Source organism: Mauremys mutica, chromosome 5 (genome assembly GCF_020497125.1).
Source record: "Mauremys mutica isolate MM-2020 ecotype Southern chromosome 5, ASM2049712v1, whole genome shotgun sequence".
Taxonomy (NCBI): Eukaryota; Metazoa; Chordata; order Testudines; family Geoemydidae; genus Mauremys; species Mauremys mutica.
In genome coordinates, this window is record NC_059076.1 from 16,676,271 (window position 1) to 16,686,971 (window position 10,701).

General features: G+C 46.8%; 1 long non-coding RNA gene across 3 annotated transcripts; it reads right to left on the minus strand.

Annotated features, from left to right (window-relative positions):
* Positions 1–637: 637 nt before the first annotated feature.
* LOC123371884 lies at positions 638–10,135 on the minus strand. 3 transcript variants are annotated; one of them, XR_006579989.1, is made up of 4 exons: positions 10,048–10,135; positions 5,796–5,917; positions 5,542–5,713; positions 638–726 (listed from the first exon to the last, which is right to left on the minus strand). It is a non-coding gene; the product is annotated as an uncharacterized LOC123371884 (long non-coding RNA). The 3 variants fall into 3 exon arrangements; XR_006579988.1 differs by lacking the exon at positions 10,048–10,135 and adding an exon at positions 6,168–6,319; XR_006579990.1 differs by lacking the exons at positions 638–726; positions 10,048–10,135 and adding exons at positions 791–1,324; positions 6,168–6,321.
* Between the last annotated feature and the right edge of the window lie 566 nt (positions 10,136–10,701).

Genomic DNA, 10,701 nt, shown 5'->3' on the forward strand with positions numbered 1-10,701 from the left:
TGCACTGACCCTGCAAACACGCTAGGAAGAAATTGGTAAATTTTGGGACTCCCTTTTAACAGTGAGGGGGTTACTGGGCAACATGAGAGATAAGGGATATATCAGTGATTGAGAGTTGGGTCTAAACTAGTCTCCCATTTAAAAAAAACAAACAAATACAGGGACATTTCCAGTAACTGTGACTAGTGGGTTGTCTCAGACTCCTCTGTGGCATTTTGTGTGAAGTGGGCACCAGCGAATAATGAGAGATCCACATAGCAATGATTCACAAGCTTGCTTTAGGTTGATATACCTTTCTGCCTCCGTCAGCACAACAAACTCTCCTCAGTAGCACTCTTCTGGGGTCCAAATGGCAGAGGAGACTATTTGTACTGAATGTTGGGCAGCGCACTAATATGGACTGTGATAAGCAGAGAATCCATCATGTCATTTTATGTCAATCTGTACATGTTTCTTTTTAACTACAAACCTCAATGACTAAAAGAGATTAGACAGCCTCTGTCAAATGCTCCAGCACTGTGCACTGATTGGGGAATCAAAACCCCATTAAACCAGAACTTCAGCATTATCACTGCACCCCAGCAGCACTCTAAAGTGTTTGTGCTAATGTAGGTTCTTGCAGATCACTGGTTTTTTAGGGCAAACTCCTGCTCTTACTCTCCCAAGTTGTACAGGGGTGGAAAGAAGTTGTGCTGCCGCAGCAGAGTATGTTGTTCAGGACCCATCCTGCCAAGGGAGGAAATGATCACTCATGAGTGTCCAGAGTTAATACACCTCACCACCTTCCTTATTGCTACTACAAAAGAATCTGCTTCCACCCCCAGTTCCTGCCACCAGCCTCAGTTTTCACCCATGATGAGGCCTGGGACATGGCCAGGTTCCAAGCTGATTGACCACCTCTCTGTGGTACTATGGAGTGTCAATAGGGCTGTTAGCTGGGCCTATTTCCTGGCACTGAATTGAGCACACAGTCCATGAGTGGGGTTCTGAGCCCTATTCCTACTCAATACTCTCATTCATATGGGACTTTGTTCATTGCATCTAACCCTGGAATGCAATGCCTAGAACTGTATACAGGACCCCTCAAAACCTTAACACTCCTTTATGGAAGAAGTGAGAACTGAATAAAAATGAATGCACAACAGCCAGCAGTTGGATTTCTCTCAGGAGCTTCCTGTTCTGTTACTGAACTGGCCCACAGGCCTCCTTCACGCGTGAGAGCTGTACATCTGCTTCGTAGCCAGAGGTGGAGTGGTGGAAGGGAAGAGAGCTGATGGCAACCAGGTCCTGTCGTCTTCCTGTACTGGGATCCCCTGGAGCCTTTCTACCAACAGAGGCTGCAGCTTAGATTGTGAACATGAAATTCTGTCCTTTCCAGTTAGGTCCCACTGAATGAGTTATAAAGCCACAAAACTTTATTTTAAAAATTTGCCACAGAGGCCCTGTCTAAATGAGGAAAACACATTGTTTCTGAAAATGTGCTAGCTAATATGTTTTAACACCTGCATTTAAAAAACCTTAGCACGGACAGGGCAAGTCCTGCTTTAAACACTAACTGCAATCCTCTCCTCTTACGGTTGACCTCAGTTGGCTAATGGGTGAAGAATGAACAGGTCTGTCACCGGACCAGAGCCAGAGAACAGAAATGTGCTGTCTGACAGGAGCAGGGATATGAGATGGGGAAAGGAGGCTGAAGAGGATCCTGATGGGAGCGGGGGAAAAATCTACTCACTGTGGGCCATGTTGGTATAAATGTCACTGCTAGATTCTCACTGGAACAGATCAAGGATGACTATGCTTGGCTGAGTAAGATGCGGAAGCTCAAGTGATGGATTTTTTTTCCAGTAGAATACTTCCTGTTCCTAGAGAAGGAGGGTGAAGTTGGGACAAGATGACAAAGATCAACAGATGGCTCAAGGATTGGTGCTATGAGGAGAATTTGGGGAAGATTTACCATTGGGAGGCACTGGCAGAAGACTCGTCTCGACTGATGAATTCCACTTGAGTACCTGGGGTATTAGTCTTCTGGGATTAAGGCTGGCACAATCGATAGGAAGGGCTTTATACTGGGAGATGTTGGGAGCGACTCATGAGATTTCCATACATGACTTCAATACGCAGGAGCAGGGAAATCTGCTAAATGATGACTTAGTAAGGGATAACAGAATACCACAAGATAGAAATCTGGGTGAGGTGTGAAATGCTTGTACACCAGTGCAAGGAGTCTGGGAAGTAAACTGAAGGAACTAGAACTACTAGCGCAGAAGATCAAACTGGATTCTATCTGGATTACAGAAGCATGGATGAATAGCACTCTTTCCCTTCAATACTTGTATTCCAGTCATGTGCTAATTAGGAGAGATGGGAATAAAGGTAAGGGTGGTCAGGTAATGTTGTATAACAACAAAGCAGTAAACCATGAAGAAATACAAAGTGATAGTATGGACAAAACAGAATCTGTTTGTGTCAAAATCACTTTTGGGGAAGGATTGTAAAAGGAGGTTCTGTTGGAATAGCATTAGGGGTCTGTAATCGTCCCCTAGGGTCAGACTTGGATATGGTGTCTCTTTAATATTAATAGAGAGAGACACACTTTCAGGAATTTGTCAAAACAGGAGATTTTAACTTCATGGGTATAGATAGATTGGAAAATAAATGCTACTAATACTGATAGGGCCCAGTTATTCCTTGATGGGATAGATGAGAGTTCTTCAACTCAGGGGCGGCTCTAGATATTTCGCCACCCCAAGCACGGCGGCATGCCGCGGGAGGCGCTCTGCTGGTCGCTGGTCCCGCGGCTCCGGTGGACCTCCCGCAGGCGTGCCTGTGGAGGGTGCGCTGGTCCAACGCGGCCACCGAACCCTCCGCAGGCACGCCTGCGGGAGGTCCACCGGAGCCGCCTGCCGCCCTCCCGGTGACCGGCAGAGCGCCCCCCGCGGCATGCCGCCCCAAGCACGCGCTTGGTGTGCTGGGGTCTGGAGCCGCCCCTGCTTCAACTTGTCTCTGAACCAACAGGGTGATGCAATTTTAGACTGGGTTTTAGTAAATAGTGAGGACCTCATAGAAGAGCTGGTCATACAAAATAACGTTGGATCAATGATTGATTTAAACAAAAGGATAATCAAAACCAGGTCGTTAGCTATGGTTTCTGATTTCAAAAGGGTAGAGTTTGGGAAATTAAAAGAATTAGCTAATTATGAAGTTAGCTGGACTGAAGAGCTCAAGGACTTCGATATGCAGGAGGCTTAAAATGTCTTCATATCCGCAATACAAAGACCATCTGAAACTTGCAGCCCAAGAAAGGGGGAGGGGGAGAGAAACATGTAGGGAACGGTTCCAAACCCAGTTGAATGAATAATCTTCATTTTGTAACAGAGAGGCTATCGGGAATAGAAAAAGGAGTTGATCAGAAAACATCATTGAGGTTAGAAAATGTAGGAATTAAGTGAGAATTGCTAAAAGTCAAGCTGAACTAGCTCTTGCTAAGAATGTTAAAACAAATGAGGTTTTTTTAGTTATATAAATAAAAAGAGAATAAAGGACTGGCCACTTAGCTGTGTAGATGAGGAGGAGACTAATGGTAACCCAGGTATGGCCCAAAAGCTAAATGAATACTTTGCCTTGATTTTCAGCAAGGATGATAACATGGAACATGTGCATGATGGCAGAACAGCTGATGGAAATGAGCGTCAAGAAATGGAAATTACCACATCTGAGATGAAAGAAAAACTTTGCACTTTGTGTGCTCAAATCTGTTAGTGTGCTCACTAGTTAGTAGGGGAACTGCATAACTTCCATCAAATGTACTGAAAGAACTGCCACGTGAGAGTGCTAGTCTGGCAGCAAGGATTTGTAATAAATTTATTCAAGGGTTAACATTTCCTATATTTAAGAAGGGGATGGAAGGGCACAGTGATCTCAGCAATTGCAGACCTGTTAGTCTGACCTCTGTAGTATGCAAGGTTTTAGAACAACTTGTGAAGGACAATTAACTGTATAGAGGTAAATGGTAAAAAGGATGTAATAAAACACGGGTTTACAAAAGGCAGGTTGTGCCAGACTAAAGAGAAAACAACTGATACTTTTACCTAAGGGAAGTGCAGTAGATCTAATATACTTGGAATTCAGTTAAGCATTTGATATGGTAGCACATGGGGAAATTTAGTTAAATTGGGGAAGATGGGGATCGGTACAAGGATTGTAAAGTGGATAAGGAACTGGCTAAAGGGGAGAAGGCAACAGGTTGTGCTGAAAGGTGAATTATTGCACTGAAGGGAGGTTATTAGTGGAGTTCCTCAAGGCTCATTCTTGGGACCCCTCTTAGTCAATATTTTTATTAATGACCTTGGCACAAAAAATAAGTGTGTGCTAATAAAATTCGCTGATACAAAGTAGGGAGGTTTGGAATATTATACCAGAAGATCTGAATTATCTTGAAGACTGGATTGTCAGAAACGGGATGAAATTCAATAGTACAAAGTTCAAGGTCATGCACTTAAGATCTAATAATTTGTGCTACAAACTGGGGGCTCACCAGTTGGAAGAGACAGAGGAGGAGAAACCTCCAGGTATGTGAATCAATCACAGGATGACAATAAGACACCAGTGTGAAGGAGCTGTGAAAACAGGCAAATGCAATCCTAGGATGGATTAGCTGAGGCATTTCCAGTAGAGATGAAGTATTAATGCTGTTATACAAGCCCTGCTAGGATCGCCTCTGGAATAATGGTGCACAGTTCTGGTCAACCATGTTGAAGAAACATTAAATTGGAACAGGTGCAGAGAAGTGCTCCTAGGATGGTTGAGGGAATGGCGGACCTATCTCATGAGAGGAGACTGGAAGAACTTTTCTTGTTTTAGCCTAGCAAAAAGAAGGCTCAGAGGAGATATGATTTCTCTATAAATATATGGAGGGGTAAATACCAGAGAGGGTAAAGAGCTATTTAAGCAAAAGGGGCAGGTTGGCACAAGGCCAAATGATTAGAAGTCTTCTAACTTCAAGCCTGAATTTGTTCATAGCCAGCTTATCTCCACCAGTGGAAGGTTCTGGAACAGCCTCCCAGTCAGAGTTGTGGGGTGGGGGGGCAACCAGCTTAGTTTTAAGAGAGCCGGACAAATGTGCGAGTGTGATTGTATGGCAGGGATGCTTATGGTGGTAGGGGGCAGGACTCAGCAGTCCTGGGGCTCACTCCTGGTTTGTATTAGGTTTCTGAAAGCTCATGCTTCAAGGTTTCAGCTGGCCACTGGCAGGGGCCAGAAAGGAATTTCCCCTCTTCCCCAGTGTATTCAGGAAGGGTTTTTATCTCCTTCCTCTGAAGCATCAGGGAGGGTGATGGCTGGAGAGAGGAAAGATGGGGGAGGGCACTGATCATTCTCTGTCATAAGCGATTGGCTGACTCGTTCTTACTCTCGTGCTCGGGTTCGAACTGATCACTATATCTGGGGTTGGAAAGGAATTTCCCCCACGTCAGATTGGCAGTGACCTTGGGTTTTTTTGCCTTCCTCTGCAACGTGTGGGTGCGGGTCACTTGCCAGAATTACCTGAGTATGTCTCACTTAATTATTTCCCTGCCATTGTGGGGTCCTCAAGCACTGGTGGACCTCAGCCCGTCCTATTCTCTGCCTGTGATGCACAACAGTCTGTGGGCTGTAATACTTCGGTCTGAGTTTCGTTGTTAGGTTTAGTGTGCAGCTGCTGGGTGGTGCAGGTGGCCTGTGAGAGAGATATGCAGGCGGTCAGACTAGATGATCTGGTGGTCCCTTCTCATCTTAAACTCTGTTTAAACTCAACTTACCCCATCTGCATGATGAATTTAAAATGTGTGTATTGAAGCATATTAGCTAGGGCTCTTACAAATTATTTTCATGCTGTAGGTGGAGGTGGTGTCTTCCCATGGCATCTGTGGTCCCCCATTACCTGCCAGGATAGCCAAAAGTAAGGAAAATTAAATTGCTAGAAAAGAGACACTGAGAAAACATGACAAGAAGCTAGAGGTAAAGCAAACCTAAACAGAGATAAATAAATAAATCCAGCAGCATTTTTGTTGTTGTTTTTTGCTCTTTCATGCCAGATATAAAGACAGTTTTTGCCTGAAGTGAACTGCCCACTTACAATGACTGACGATCTATAGAACAGCAAGCAGTAAAAACTGCTCTTTCATACTTACTTTTTTTTATTCTTCTTCTTCCTGGTGAGCCTAGAAAGTCCATTAAATGCAATGAAGACATGGGGATGTTTACTTCTCTCTTTTGGTATAGCTCAAGTTGGACTTTGGAACCCTGCTTCTTTGGCAGTCTATGAAACGTTCTTTGTACTCTGCTATTACAGCTGGAGTGCTAGTGACTGCTACAGCTCAACGATGCAGGAGCATTTCCATTATAGTTTTCCATTGCTTGTCACTTGAAACACTTATCTGTCAAGATTACGTCTTCTAGGCTTGTTCCTTGCCGGAGGGGTGGTTTTTATTTGAAAGTCTGAAAATGAGTCAACCATTTTTCAGTATCTGAACACAGGTGGTGAAAGGAATATATTTTTCCCATTATAAAAAAATCTTGCACTGTTTTCCTGAAGAGTCTTAACACTGAGATGGCTGGAATAGAAAGATGAAAACTGGCAGGGGTGTGTGTAAGTGTAACAAGCATGTTAGACATGTGGTTGGTCACCAGTGGAGAGTTACCATATAGGCAGTCATTTTGCTCAGAGTTCTCCTCGTAAGGGCAGGCTCAAACCCTACAGGCATCTCATTGTGTCATAGCACATGCAGCCTTATTTCTTGCATCTCCCAGCTCTCAAGTGCTTGGACATGCAACGTTAGTATTGTCTTCAAACGCATTTTTAATGGCATGTGTGGTGTAGGGGTGATTCTTAGATGCCAGCTGCTGTTTGAAGTTCATATTGCAATAATAAAACTTTTTGCTATCTCAGTCTGGCTAAGGGGTTGCAAACTTGCCATTTGAAAGCAGCCCTTGACACTGTTGTCCATGTTTTGTTATCTCAAGATTACCGTCTTACATACCCTGTATGTGGGGTTACACCTTCAAACCATTTGGTGATTGAATTGAAGCCGTTGCATTCTGCACCAGATCGCTTATTGAGTGGGGCACCTTGGGCACACATGACCCTCGTGCTCTCTGATCTGCACTGGTGTCCATTGGCCTCCAGGTGGAGCGTAAGATGTTGGTTATGAATGATAAAGCCCTAAATGACCTGGGACTGGCTGACCTGAAGGAAACCCCTCTCCTCAGGCTGTACTGCCACAGCAGTCAGAAGGGGCACCCAAGCTGGATCCTCCTTCTTATACAAGGGAAGATATGGCTCCCAGTGGGTTTTCTATGCGGGATCAGACTCTGGAACTTGCTCACCCTGCAGTTTGAAGGATCCCAAATTTGGCAACCTTTCAAGCGTATCTGATAGAGGATTTGGGGAGGGCTGAGGGTAGGCGTCCCACACCAACGGATGGGCAGAGAAGAGTGTTTTTTAGGAGGATGGCTGGTTGATTTGCTGTTGGAATTATTATAGCTCTGCTGGAATTTTGTTGTGTTCCTGATTGTTAGAGTCCCTAAAGCATTATCTTTATTCTCTAAATAATGGAAATATATATTTATATATTTGAAAGGAGGCCCAACATGATCCTGGATGTTTCAGAGAGCAGGAACATCCAAAATTTACTAACCAAACAGCCTCATTGACAACCTGAGCCAGAGTTCTGCACCGAATACCAGATAAACTGCACCTGCCTTCATAGGCAGGCTGGCCCAGGGCTTGGCAGGTCTGTTCTCGGCTCTGTCATGCACCCTATGTGTGACCCTCTGTTAACCTCTCTTGGCTTTAGGATACGTCTGCACAGCAGCTGTGAGGTGTAATTCCCCATGTGCCGAGGCAGATGTGCATTATAAATTGCACTCTGGCTGCAGTGACATGAGTGGCAGCTCAGGTTAGCCACCCAAATACATACCCATTGGGTCTGGTGGGATTGTACTCAGCTGGCTAGCCCAACCAGCTGTTTTTGCCACTGTGGCCATGCTGCTATTTTTGGGTGTTACCCTGAGCAGAACTAGTGCATGTCTGTCTAGCTGTGCTGGGAATTACACTGCCCAGCTGCGGATACTAATGCTGCCTTATCTCACAGGAGAGGCATGAGATTAATGGTTGTGAGGTACTCGCACTATAGTGATTAGTGCTTGAGAAGTCTGGAAATTAATAATTCTTTAAGACCTAGGCAGAGCCTGCTGAGATCTCTGGTCCCAGCATGTAAAGGGGCCAAGGTGCTGGAATTGAAGTCTCTGGGGCTGCATCCTTGCAGATAGAGAGAGGGTGGCTACATTTTGAGATTAATAGAGCAGGTTTGTAGACAGTCCTGCTAGGGAAACAGTACTGAGATGGAAAAAGAGATGACATTCTCACCTGTTTCTGTGCAGAAATACAATTTGGGAATAAATAATATGCCTGAGGTAAAGAGGAAGCCAAGAGGAAAGAGCACTTGGACCCCAGGCTGGCTTACAATAGGCTGTATTCTGGTGCCTGAGACTACAAAATGTTGGTTTTTTTTTTAAAACTTATAACTAAAGCACAGTGTGTTTAAAGTACACATCTACTCTGAAAAATGACCCTGTGAAAATGGGACAGTGGGGCACCATATCTCATGGTGTTTTCTGAATCAAATATACTTGGTTTACAAGAGGAAAAGAGTTATGACTGCCATCTGTCCATACTGCACAGCCTCACCTGTGAGAGATTTTGCAGGCCAAGTTAATCCATGGGACTGCATAGGCACTGATGAGGGTCTGTCTTGGTAAACGTTTTGATTCACAAGAAGGAATCAAATCTAGCTCAGTCTCCTGAAGTTATTGCCTTTTGCAGAGTTAATGGCACTGACAGACAGTAAAAGCTTTATTTTTAAAATTCAGAACAGGACAAATGCTGAGTGTTTGGCAGCATAGGGCAATGGTTAGGAAGCTAGCTTGGGACTTCAGACCGGGGTTCAATTACCTGCTGTACCCCCCAATTGCTGTGTAACTTCCCCCTCTGAGCAATGCAGATAATAGTACTGCTCTGCCCCATAAGGGGAGTGGTAAGACAAAGGCAAATATTGACACCGTATCCGAGCACTTTAATGGTGGTTGTAAGTGCTGCTTCAAAGCAATGCACAAAATAAACTACCGTAATCGTCAGAGCACCCTGTGAAGAAGGTAAGTGCAGATGGGACCCAACTCAAAACCCTGTATCCCAGTGCTCTTTGGGGTGAGGGGGGAGTTTAGACCCAAATAATAACTGTTTCCATGATGTAGCAAACAAAACTCAAACTCTGGGGATATTTGGTTCCACACAGAAAATCTGTAGCAGTCAGGGTCAGCCTTCAGTCCTTTGTTTTCAGCCCTGTGCTCGGCTCCTACTGCCTGGCATGGAATGATTAGGGCCAGTTTCTGGATCCGAATGGGGGGCGGGAAGGGAAGAGGGGTGTCTGGTAGGGTTGCCAAGTTTCTAATCGCACAAAACCGAACACCCTAGCCTCACCCCTTCCCTGAGGCTCTGCCCCCCACTCACTACAGTTCCCCCTCCCTTGGTGGCTCGCTCTGGGGCAGGGGGTTAGGGTATGGAAGGGGGTGAGGGTTCTAACTTGGGGTGCGGGCTCTGGAGTGGGGCCAGAAATGAGGGGTTCAGGGTGTGTGAGGGGGCTCTGGCTGGGGCAGGGGGTTCGGGTGTGGGAGATGGTGAGGGCTCCAGCTGGGAGTTAGAGCTCTAGGGTGGGGCCAAGGATGAGGGTTTGGGGTGCAGGAGGAGACTCAGGCTGGGAAGTGGGGCAGAGGTGTTCAGGGCGTGGGAGGAGGGCTCTGGGCTGGGACAAGGTTTGTTGGAAGTGGGGGTGAGGGCTCTGTCTGGGGTGGCAGGCTCTGGAGTGGGGCTGAGGATGAGGGGTTCAGGCTGAGGGAGGGGGCTGTGGGTTGAGTTGGGGGTGAGGCTGGGGATGAGGAGTTTGGGGTGTAGAAAGGGGATCCAGGTTTGGGGGAGCTCAGGGCTGGGGCAGAGGAGTGCGGGGGTGGGCTTACCTCTCTCAGCTCGCAGTCAGCAGCGCAGTGAGCGGGCTAAGGCAGGCTTCCTGCCTGTCCTGACTCTGCGCTGCACCCTGGAAGTGGCCGGCAGGACCGGCTCCTAGGCGGAGGCACAGCAGGCATCGCTGCTTTCTCCTGCAGGCACCGCCCCCGCAGCTCCCATTGGCCGTGGTTCCTGGCTAATGGGAGTGCGGAGCCGGTGCTCGGGGCGCAGCACGGAGCCAGGACAGGTAGGGACTAGCCTGCCTTGGCTCCGCAGCACCACCAACCAGACTTCTAACAGCCCGGTCGGCGGTGCTGCCCATAGTCGCCAGGGTCCCTTTTTGACTGGGTGTTGCGGTCAAAAGCCAGACACCTGGTCACCCTAGTGTCTGGCATGCTCCTTTCTGTTGCAAACTGTGCTGGGGCCTAGGCCCTAAGACTCCTGTGTGAGGCCTGTTAGCTCATCAGGCTGTACCTGGTGGGGAGGGGTGGTGAGTCAGGCCCAATTTTTAGTATCAGGCCCAGCTGAAGAGGGCGAGGGGAGGCAGAGGCTGTCAGGGGCTTTGAGGAAGCTCCTCAGAGCTAGGTCTGGGCAGCCATACAAGGAGTGGCAGTAGTGGAGGCTGCAGCCCCTGAGACAGACACTGACAGACAGGGAAAAGGTGGGGA